Here is a 12,626-nt window from a genome sequence, read left to right as displayed (position 1 = left end):
TTCTGAAATGCACCGGAGTCCCGCCTTTCTCTGTCAAGGCTGTCCTACATGCCAGAAGCTAAGTAGGATCTCTCCCCGCCTGCAGACAAGCCGGGGGCGGGCGGGGGGGGGGTCCTGCCTGAGAATAAAGTATTTGTCCACAGTTGGAATATGATACAGATTGCTTGCTCGGTGACCTTGTAACAAGGTTGTTGCAGAGTTGGTATCCACTGTCCCCATCTGCTTTTAACCACTCAAAGCCACCGGCTGATACTCCCAAAGGGACCTGAAAAAGAATCAATGAGGGTGATTGTGCCATCATTTCTCTTGATTTGTAATTAGAGTCATCCCTCGATAGCTACAAAGGATTGGGTTCAGGACTCCTGTGGACAATAAAATGAGATAATGTTCAGATCTCATATAAAAGGAGAGATACACACACACACACACACACACACACACACACACACATACACACATACACACATATATCCATACACACATACATACATACACACATATACACACACATACACATACAGACACACAAAACACATACACACACATACACATACACACAAACACACACATACACACATACACACATACACACACATACACACACACATACACACACACATACACACATACACACATACACACATACACACACATACACACATACACACATACACATACACACATACACATACAGACACACAAAACACATATACACACATACACACATACACATACAGACACACATATATCTATACACACATACACACACATACACACACATACACACATACACACATGCATACACACATACACACATACACACATATACACACATACATACACATATATGTAGTGTGTGTTTGCATATAACCTGTGCACAGCCTTTCATGCATTTTATTAATTTTTAAATTGTGAGGTCTTTGTGTGGAGGCCAGAGGTTATTGTCAAGTATCTCTCTCACTTCATACTTAACTTACTTAAAAAAACTATTAATGACACTATATTCAGTCATTTTCTTTACAACTGAAACTCGGAATTAATTGACATGCTTGCCTGCGAGCCTCTTGTGCACACCAGAAAAAGTTTCGACCTTGTGCTCCACGTTGTTCTGCTGTGCTTTGTCTAAATGAACTTTCATGAGCCGGCTGCTGTCCAGTTTCACTCGGATCCTCTGACCCACAATTTCACTTGGGAAGACCAAGTCCTCAAGGATGGCGTCGTGCACTGCGGTCAGGGTGCGGCTTCTGGGGAGCTTTTACTTATTTTTCATAGGGCTTTTCCAGGTTGGCTTGGGCAGAGTCCTCCTCTGAGCAATGAAGACACATGCTTCCCACTGAACATTTTCTCCAATTCACGAACTAGCTAGCTTCCTGGAAAGATTTCAGCCGAGGAACAGCACAAAAATTATGATAGTTTTCTGACCACCACCAACTTTGATTTCCTTGGCTGTGGTGATGTTGAGTTCCCGCAGCTGGGCCTTGAGATCTGAGTTTGTCTCAAGTTTGAACATTGCCTGAGATACCAGACTCAAACTCATCTGGCTTCTCACCTTTGGACGTTGGCACTGGAGCTGAACATGGCTTCCTCCTGATGGAGTGCCTGCTTAGAAAGAGCTGCTAGCTAATTTTAAAACAAGGTGTCTCACTGAACCTAGAGGTCATCTGCTCGGCTAGACTGGCTGGCCAATAAGCTCTAAGGATCTTCCTGTCTTCTCTTCCCCAGTGCTGGGATTACAAAGACCTGTCACAGTGCTCCATAAATGAGTGGAGATCCGAGGTCAGAGGTCAGCATCAGGCACCTTCCTCATTACTGAGCCCATTAGTTTTTTTACACGGGGTCTCTCACTCAACCTGGAGCTCACCCATTTGGCAAGACTACCTGGCCAGCAAGTTTTAAAAGCTCTCTGTATCTCTCTGTCTCTTTCTTCCTTTCTGTCTCTCTTTGTCTCTGTCTCTGTCTCTGATTCTGTCTGACTCTTTGACTCTACCTCTCTGTCTCTGTCTCTCTGTCTCTGCCTCTCTGTCTGTCTCTGTCTCTCTCTCTCCCTCTCTCCCTCACTTTCTCTCTCTGCACCATAGCACGTATGTGGAGGTTAGAGGACAGCCTGCAGAAGTCAGTCTCTCCTCAGATCTCTAGGATTAAACTCAAATTGTCAGCTCTGGTGGCAAACACCTATCCCTTCTGAGCCATCTTGCCAACGTTATGCCTGGATTTTTGAGTGCTCAGAATCTGAACTCAAGTCCTCACACTTGTGGAGGACTCTGTCAACCGAGTCATCTCTCTGTCCCCATTCAGACACTTTAAATAGTTTACCAAACTATCTAACCAAATAGATTATTTACCAAACCTAATACAATGTAAATGCTACATAGTTAGCATACCATACTGTTTAATAAAAATGATAAGAAAAATGTCTATATGTGCTCAATAGAATGTAATTTTATCTGGGGAAATATCAATAAATAGTTTCTGTGTATTCAGATGTTGCCCCCTGACTATATTATCTCTATCTATCTATCTATCTATCTATCTATCTATCTATCTATCTATCTATCTATCTATCATCACCAAACCAAAGCAATTTATTCACCTGTAATACAATTTAGAATGATAGCACGCAGTGAAACAAAGAAGTTTCCCCATGTTTCAACTTCCTGTTAATTTTGTTAGGTTACTTTAATCAGTATCCTAGGTATTCTTGGGGTTTTCAAAATTATAATATCTTAAATATTTTTCTAACAAGCTTTACACCATAATTTGCATATCTAAAATTTTCATTTAAAGAATAAAATACAGTAAGGCTAGTTAGCAGCACTTACAAAGAACCACATTCTACAGGAATATTCAATGAAATTTGTAATTTAAAGTCCGGGTCTCTCAGAAAGTCAGGTCACCTCCCACAGTCCCCTTCAGACAGCACCCACTTTACATCGAAAGTCGAGTACCTTTGGAGAGCATTCACAAGGCAGACACAAAGTATACTGTTTATGTGAACTCATTAGTAAGAAATTTCATCTTTTAAAACTACCCTATCTGCTTCTTCTCCTTTCTAAATGTTATACTCTACCCAGGCACACATTTATCTACTTATATATGTTATACATTATAGGCTAGGGTCTGTATTGGAAGAGGAACCTGCCTTTTATTTTTTTTCTTTCTGGGATTAGGTACCTTGCTTGATATGATACACTATACATCCTTCCACTTTCCTGAAAACGCTGTGATTTCCTCTCTCTTTAGTGTAATAGTTCATTCTGTATAAATGGCAGGTCGGTGTTTTCTGTTCCTCTGTGTTGGACAGCAAGGTTGGTTCCGTTCCCTTGCTAGAGTGAATGAAACAGCACTAGAAGTGCAAACATCTCTGTGGTAAGGGTGCAGTTCTCTGGGTGTCTGCCCAGGAGTGGACTCTCTGGGTCATATGGTAGTTCTATTTTTAACGTTTTGAGAAACATCCAGACTGATTTACATAATGGCTGTGCTAATTCGTACCTAGAGGTAAATAAAGGTTCATCCTTCTCTCCCTGTTCGTGCCAACATTTGCTTTCATAGTTCTCCATGGTAGCCATTTTGAGTGGGGTGAGGTGGAATCTCAAAGTAGTCTTCATTTGCATTCTCCTGGTGATTAGGGAAGCTGTATTTCTTTGTTTGAACATTGTTTGAAACTTGATTAGTCCATTCGTTGATTGGCAGCTTTGTTTCATTGACATTTGATCTCCACAGGTGTAACTAATACATTTTCCCAGTTCTGGTTTTTATGTTGCCTGTGTGCTCTATTGATAGCTTCTGTTATTGTGCAGACGCTTTTCAGTTTTATGCAGTTCCATTTGTTGATCTGTGAGCCAGGTCCTGCGCTACTTATGTTCCTCTGCTCAGAAAGTCCTTGCCCACCCCAATGTCTTGAGGAGATTCCCTGTGTTTTCTTCTAGGACTTTCAGTATTTCAGATTTTAGTTTTTTTTTTTTTTTTTTTTTTTTTTGGTTCTTTTTTTTCGTAGCTGGGGACCCGAACCCAGGGCCTTGCGCTTCCCTAGGCAAGCGCTCTACCACTGAGCTAAATCCCCAACCCCAGGTTTTATTTTTTGATTTGTTGTTATATTGCTGTTTTCATGATGGTGCTGGTGTCTGAATGTTTCAGGTCTTAAATTAAGGTGTCTGATGCAGCATGGTGGAGGTTGGAGGTGGTTGGATTGGGTCTAGGATGCCAAGATGCCAAGGGTGAGGCTTTCAAGGAAGGCTTTCAATAAACTTACTGTACTTCAGTATGCTTTCTTCGCCATGTACATGTAGTGTTTTAACTATAATATGACTGAGGTTTTGATGCTGACGGATTAGAAGCTCACACCTAGGTCTGTGTATCTGTAACTGCCCTGGCCATAATGAAGATAATTCTAAAAGGATGTTTTTTACTCCATCAGACTAGGGCGACAATGGGCCTCACAGACTTGGAATTCTCCTAGGAATCTAATGCTGGAAAAAGGAAAGGACCAAAATTTGGTACTAGCTTGTCTCCCAGGGGGAAATTCACACAGTAAGACACCGTGTCAGACTATCTTGCAGGAGAGACTAGAGCTAAGGCAAAGATGGACCAGTGAGGAGTAGGAGCATGCCTCAGCCAGGACTTCCTACTTAGCTGTGCGTGCTTCCTGTCCTGTCCTCTGTTTAACTAGAAACTTCATGTCGGGACCCTGAGGACAGATATGGGTAGAGGTGGGGCAGCTGGACTTCCATATGTATCCTTCTTCCCAGTGTGGCCTCACTGAATACATCTCCTTTCTTCATCTTAAACTATTACTTGTGTCTTTAATTGGCCTATTTAGGGCAGATGGTAGAGCCTAGCTCGTTTAGCAGACCTAGAAGGAAGAAGAAACCTGGGTTCTGAGGAATCAGTAGCCCCCACCAAAAGTCCTCTCACCCTTCTCCTAAGTCCTGTGGCCAGAGTGGCTGTTCCACTGCATGAACTGCTCATAGCATTTCCAACCAGAGACTGTTCTGCAGCTCCCTGGTAACTTGGGTTCTCCTACATGGCCCTGCATGGCCTCCTGCCTCTTGGCACACGGCTAACCCCAATCCTTACTGTGCCCTGGGTCTTTTTCCAGCAGCTGCCTTGGACTTCGTCAGTTCTGACTATGCTCAGGGCCTTTCTGGCCTGCAGCTTCCTCCTGACGGAACATCTTATCCTCGTTCTTCTCAAGGCCCACTCCTCATCTTCTGGGAGCCCTTGCGCTTGTCTTCCCAGGACTCTCATCTGACAAAGGTCTTCACCTTAGTCCCATTTTAAGGCTCAAGCATATAACTGCTCACCTGCTTTCTGCATTGGCCTCCATTTGCTCTAGAATGTAAAGTCTGGGATGGAGAGATCCTGGTTACTCCATTCTGTCCACAGCACCTGTCTTGTCGGGTCTTGAACCCAGTAGGAACTAAACGGGATATTTAACGAATGGATGAGATGTTGTTCGAAGCAGTCTTAAAGACATGGGAAAATTAAAATGACCTCTCTATTCTCTGATGCTACATAGCATTAAAAAGCTCGCCAGGGCTCTGCGAAACATCCACTTTAGGGGAGAGAGTAGGACGCATTAGAGGCCACTCAGATTCTCCAGTGACAACTGGTTTATTGTTTAGTACAGAAAGGCTGACCTTTGCTTCGGTTTGTGGTCATGTGCTAATGGTGTGCATACCCAGCTCCCAGCAGTGGAAAGTCAGATCTGATCCCCTCACCTCACTTGTCTGGGTTATATTTATTAGAATGACTGCTGCCTGATGACCATTTTTAGGCTGAACAGAGACCCAGTGAGATTCCTTAAGTTTTGGCCTAATCAGCACTTCCCTCCTGTCCTGTGTGGTTGTAATCCTATGTAATACGAGCTTCCTCCTCCTCTTTAGCTACTCTCTTACTGTCACTAAGAAGGTGACGTGAGCTTCAGACCAGACCTACACATACACACACCACCACCACCACCACCACCCACCACCACCACCACCACCACCACCACCACCACCACCACCACCATGCTCCCTCCATGGGTCCCAGTGGCCTTTTCTAGCAGGCATAGTCATATTCGAACCTAATAACGAGCTAAACAATTTCCATTAGTTAGTGACGTCATAGCGGCGAAGACATCCGTAGCACAATGCGTTACACGTGTCTGTAGTGAAGAGCTGCCAATCTTGTAGAAGAACAAGGCATACGCATATGTGCAGTGCATACCACTCAGAAAGGATGATGAGGATCTGCCAATGGCGTCTGTATTTACTTCACTTAGCATTGCTATCTTGGAGCGTGCTCTTTCTCATTTTAAAGAAAGGCTGTGCAGAGATAAGTTTCCGCAGGATTGCTGGTGGCAGCTTCACGTGTTTGCTCCTCTCCAAGCCCTTGATTCTGTCAGTGGGGCCTTGTGGAGGATCTGACCTGTCATGTCTAGGCTGTAGAAGTGAGTGCATAGCAACAAGGTCACCAAAAATATGTCTTCTGTTAATTGGCACATGTTTAAGTTTAAATTAAAAAATAATTTTTTTTTACTGTTTGTATGTCCAAACGTGTGCACACACAAGTACACACATGCATATGTGTGCAGAGGTCAGAGGACTCTTCTACCAGAGAATCTAGGGAGTTAACTCAGATCCTTAGGGTTTACGCAGTAAGATCTCTTTATCAGTGAGGCACCTTCCTGGCCCTGACTGTACGTTAAAGAAATTCAGCTAGGAAATTCCCGTGCCTCGAACCTTGTCCTGCGTCCATCTAGTATGGCTATTCAACTCCATAATGCAATGCAATGTGATCTGCTTTGTCCCGTAAAAAAAAGATTGTTTTGTTAAAAAAAAAAAGCATCAAATTTACAGAAGAAAAATTAGGAATTGATTCTTTAAAGTGTCATTGCAATAATTCTTTCAACAGAGACATACCAGTAAGTATTTCAAATGATGTGATTCCCACATATTTAATCTGTACCCAGGCTTTAAGGAAAATACGTTAGAGAGAAGCACAAATGGGTGTGGCCTGCGTGGGCACACTGTGTGTCCTTCTACACCTCTGGTGTATTTCTGTGTCCAAGCTACTGTTCTCTCTCTCTCTGTTTCTTTTTCTTCATGCCTGTCATTATCATTAGCACGAGTGTCTTGCTGTCAGGGAACATATCCTAATCATCTTATCACTGACACTCAGTGGGATCAGTGACAGTTGGACACTGTTTCTTTCTGCTCTGAGCACTTCATTTGGGACTGACGTACATGCAGAAAATGTTGGAGACATTGAAGTAGCTAAAATATAATGTTCTTGACAAGGGAGACGGCTCCATGGTAAAATAACTTGCTATGGAAGCACAAGGACCCCAGCTTGGATCTCCAGCACCCATAAAAAGCTGAGTGTGGGTGAGGCTGAGGAGTTGGCTCATTGGGTAAAGCTATTTCCGGCCAAGTCTGAAGACTTGAGGTTTGGTGCCTGGACCTCCACATTAGAAGGAGAAATCTGAGATCTGAAAGTTCTCTGACCTGAGTTCAATCTCAGAACACACAGAGTGAAAGCTGACACAAGCTCTCTGACCTCCCACATATATGCCACATGTGGCGTGTACACACACACACACACACACACACACACACACACACACACACACACACACACACACAGACTAAATAAATGTAATTAAAATAGAATCAGCTGTGGTGGTGAGTGACTCAGAGAAAGGTGTATCTGGGATCGCACTGCCCAGTCAACCACTTTAGCTGCATCTATGAGCGTCAAGTTTTGTGACAGAGCCTGCTTCAAAAAAATGATAAGGTGGAAAGCAATACAGGGGGACACTCAGCATCAACCTCTTGCACACATATGCACATACAAGTCCACACATGTTTGCATATAGAATAATAATGATAAATAGATGGAAAATGACTCTCCCTCTTCGGTAGTGGTATTGGTTTTTGCGTTTGTATTACATTATCAGGGAAGGCCATTAAAACAATGACTAGCCTTGATCTCAGAGTCCTGGCTTCTCTCTGACAGGCCTACCATGTGCCTGGCACAGAGCTAGTAGCTGGGGGTACACAGTGAGCAGAGCAGAGGGACTTGCTTTCCTTCTGAAGGCTGTGGTCAAGGAAGCAAGGCCAGAAAGATGAGCCAACAGCCCCATGCTAAGTTCTGGTGGGTGGAAGGCAGGCAGGAGTGGAAGTCGCATTTACAGAAGGGCCAAGAGGAGTTGACAGACGGTGGGGGTGGCAGGGGCTTCTGAGGACAAGGAATTGACAGACAGACGTTGGGGGAAGAATGTGTGAGAAAGAATTGGGGAGACTAAAGCTTGGGTCAGCCTAGATCTTTAATTTAGTCTGAGAGAGTTGTTTTAGCATGAAATAAACGAAAGCTAGCCTGTGAGGAAAAATTATCTACTCAAAGCCACTTCACCTTGCATTCTGGCAGAGGCTGAAGGCAGCTAGGAGAACAGGAGAGGTGCACGGTGCTTCTGAAAGATGCTTGTCAGGTGTCCTCTGTGGAGGAAAAGGCTGGGCATCTGACATGGTTGGGTACAGGAGCATGGCTGGCTGTTTCTGAGCAGTCCAAACTTGGAAGCAGTGACAAAAACCCAGGAACGTTCTCAGCTGTTCACCTGCCTTGCTGGTTTGTGCCAACAAGAGTTACTTTCTCCTGAGTTGTCCGTGTTAGAGCCTGGCTGGGATCTCCCATTTGTGCTTACAAAGCCAGTTAAAGAAACAATTAACAGTGGAAAGCAGGCAGAGAGAGGGGATTTACTCCATGAGGCTACACTGGGAAGAGGAACAAACACAGAGGCACAGTGACCCATCCTAGTCCATGTTTGGGACCCCAGCCTGAAGTTTAGATTTAAACAGAGGGTACAAGGTACGCAGAACTGAACCATCCTGGTCAAGGTGTGGCCCCTCTCATCACCGACCCACCATGGACCACCGAGAGAGACTTCTGTCTCTTATAAGAAGGTTTGAGATGTCAGAACTTCACTGATTTCTCTTAAGCTTCCCCCTCTCGCAGGCCTCAAGCTTCATCTCTCTTTTGTTCCAGCTTATTTAAAATTCCTAGGGAAATTCCAATTCAGAGACACAGTGGGAGGGGCTCCATTGTCTCAGGAATCTCATAGCCGGAGGGGAAGGACCTGAGTGTCTCCCTATTTGCTGCTGGTAGGATGCCAGGTTCTACTGTCGGTCTGATGTACAGCACGCTGACTTCACAGGCTGCTGGTTATTTCCGAGGCAGGTTAGCACTCCAGGGGTGGGGAGCATTTCTGAAGGCCTGGGGTGCATTCGTTTGCATGTTCTGTCAGATGCAATCGTTGAGAGGACTGTGTACAGTTGCAGTGGTCAGAGTTGCTACTGAAAGCAAACATTTTCGTTAGTGCAGATTAGATAGGCCCCCCGGAAACTCTCCCCAATATAACACTAATTAAAAAGCATTATACTACATTTATAAATTCCTTTAGTATATTTGACTTTTTTTTTTCCAAGCGCTTCCAAATGTCTAGCTGGGAAAGATGTGTAACTCTAGAAGTTCCTGTGAAATGGAAGTCTGCTCGAGAGGGACATCTGTGCCTCTCCCTTTGGCTACCAGACTATTGAGGCAACGGCCCCCAAAGAGTTGGAATTTACTCAGAAATCCCTTATTGGGAAAGGAAAAGACTGAGCTCTGGAATTCCAGAGAAAAGTCACATTCTTGCTATCCAGCCAAAGGGGACGCTGTCTTCTAGGGAGACATTTCCATGCTTCTGACAACTCATGAGCCTACCTTGCAGAAAAGACTGCGGCCACCGAAGGGGAGGTTCAGTGACGGGTGGGACCACGCCTTGGCCAGAAGTGCTTAGCTATGTGTTCCTTCCTCTTGCCCCCTGTTTAAACCTACACATCACGTCAAATTCCGGAGATGGACTTAGGAGGAGGTCACAGACCCATGCACTCATCCCTCTGCCCAGTGCACCACATGGCATGTGTTCCCTTCTCAGCCTTTTATTATTAAAATAATAACTAATATTAATAATATTAATTATTATTAGTTATTGAGGACAGGTGGCTGAAGATCGCCTACTATGGTTCTTCCAGTTTAGACTTTGACCTTGGTGATTCCATTATAACAACTTCCTGAATATTTAACTATTTCTTACCGATGTAATAAAACAGGATTTAAATACCTCAAATGATATGCGTCTAGTTTTTATTTACTTATGCATTTATTTTGAGACAGGCTCTTTCTATGTAGCCTAGACTGGTTTCTAATCCTTCCCCATCTTTTCCTAGTTCTGGGATGACACTTGCATGAGCCTGGCAGCCATATTACTTTTAAACATTCCCACAATCCTTCATCAACCTAATCAAATTTTACTATGGCTTTAAAAAGTTAAGGAAAATCCTAAATCTGCAACAAATCACAGGCTCATGCTGTCTACTGTGTTTTGATTTAATTTGCTCATATTTAAAAATGTTCTTTTTTTTTTTTTTTTTTTTTGGTTCTTTTTTTTTCGGAGCTGGGGACCGAACCCAGGGCCTTGCGCTTCCTAGGTAAGCCCTCTCCCACTGAGCTAAATCCCCAACCCCAAAAAATGTTCTTTAACTGAGATATAGTATATTAATTGGCCACATTATTATGATGATCACATAATGATACCCAATTAATATATATGCACATTGTACACTGCCTAAATTGGATCAGCCTGGTCATTAGAAGCTTTTGGTCAAGTACTGCGGGCTCTTGCCCAGTCTTAGACAGAGTCAGTGTGGATGGACACTGTTACACCTGTGGCCAACAAGGGATTAAGGCTGGCTATGTGTTACTGCTATGTATTATTGCTAGGGTGGACTTATGGCCCAAGACTAGTCACAAGAGATGCTAGCTGGCCAAACATAAAACTGTTTCTGAGGAGAGGCTCTGTCTTTATTTGGGGACCATTCGGATGTTTGCTGTGGCTTCTCTAGTACAGCTCTTAGTTCCAGAGAAAAGTCACATACTTGCTATTCTGCCCTACCTACCAAATGGGTACCCTGCTGTGTTGCCCGGGTTTGGGGTAGTGTACATGAATCTAGACCCTTGGCCGCTTGGCCAGTGCTAACTTGGGATGTGCTTGAGGCTTAAATAACGGGATCAGCATAGTCTCAGTTGTGTATTGAGACCTAAGTCATAGCAAGTAATGACACAGGCCAAAATAGGAGTCCATCTCTATCTCTATCTTTATCTCTATCCCTCCATCCATCCATCTAACCACCCATCCATCCATCCACCCACCCACCCATCCATCCATCCATCCATCCACCCACCCACCCATCCATCCATCCATCCATCCATCCATCCATCCATCCATCCATCCATCCATCTATATCTATCTATCTGCCTATCTATCTGCCTATCTATCTATCTATCTATCTATCTATCTATCTATCTATCTATCTATCTATCTATCTATCTATTTATCATCTATCTAGTCTGACGATAGCCCAGACTAAGGGACAGTGGGTAAAGACAGTCATGCCTGAGTCTTAAAATCATGGGGCCTGTACAGTTCCAGGAAGAGGTCAGGTGTGAACTGGATCCACTCTATGGCTAGAACTTATGTGTCCAGGACGCAGGGTAGCCATTTGGGAACCAGAGAGGGCACAAACATAAAACAGACAGGCACCTGCACTCTCTGGGTTCTGACACCTAGGGACGTCTACAGGCTCACCAGACTGTGGAACTCCACTCCCCTTTCTATTCAGTATCCCAGATAAGATTTTTGAAGTGGCTGAGGAACCGTGTCCCAAGTCTACTCCTTTTGCGACCTGCATGTAAATAAGAATTCCTGTGAGCAACAGCATTTCTCTAGTCCTGTCCTTCCTTCCTCATCTGTAAGCCTACGCGATGTACTTGAAAGCTTTCTCCTCAAGAGTAAGAATTTTTGACTAAGAAAACTAGCACACCAGCACATCCGTTAAATAGTTTCAAAATCCCCTTATGCCATAAATAGCTACCCCCAAGACACCTAGCTACAGTCCTCTTCTTGCCTGCGTTCACTCTCTGAATGTGACAGCCCTCCTCCTGAATCAAGGGGCTCACTTACTTCATTTTGTTCTACTTGTCCTGAAGTTCTCTCCTGCCAGGCATTCAAGGCCCTGGATGTCCCCAGGGGGCTCAAGCTGCACAGCCTCAATGTAGAAGTACATTCCCACTTCCAAGGCAGCGAGAAGCACATGCTGCCTGTGCTCAGGTGCCCCGCTAACGGGGTGCTCATCTAGACACTCTTACCCAAGCAGCAGGGGTGGCTAGGGAAGAAGACGTGGAAGGGAAATGAGGGGCTCATAGACACTGTCTGGGTATTTGGCTTGGACAACTGGGGAGGTATATGTTGTGTGTAAATCCACTGACCTGTTTTAAAGCATTCACTTCTTACGTGTATGATAAGGTAAGCTGGATGTGTTAGTAACTAGAGATGGCTTATTAGAGGCACCAGGATGTAGGTGGAAAACCCAGGGGTAGGGAGTGGGAAACATTTCCCAGCTCTGTCACTGCCCTAGTTGCAGCTGAGATAGATGTGGGCTCTGTCTGGGGTCTCCCTTCCCTTCTTACAAATAGAAAAGTAAAGTATGCCAGAAATCCAAGTTCTACTAGCTCTAAAATGTAAAAGTGGTTCAGATGAGAGAGATCTT

General features: G+C 44.2%; 1 pseudogene; it reads right to left on the bottom strand.

Annotated features, from left to right (window-relative positions):
- Positions 1–1,036: 1,036 nt before the first annotated feature.
- Positions 1,037–12,626, bottom strand: part of LOC116914926 — a 57,404-nt pseudogene continuing 45,814 nt past the window's right edge.

This window comes from Rattus rattus, chromosome 13, assembly GCF_011064425.1.
Source record: "Rattus rattus isolate New Zealand chromosome 13, Rrattus_CSIRO_v1, whole genome shotgun sequence".
NCBI classification, from domain to species: domain Eukaryota; kingdom Metazoa; phylum Chordata; class Mammalia; order Rodentia; family Muridae; genus Rattus; species Rattus rattus.
The sequence above is the reverse complement of the archived record's forward strand: the minus strand, read 5'-3'. Positions and strand labels throughout refer to the sequence as shown.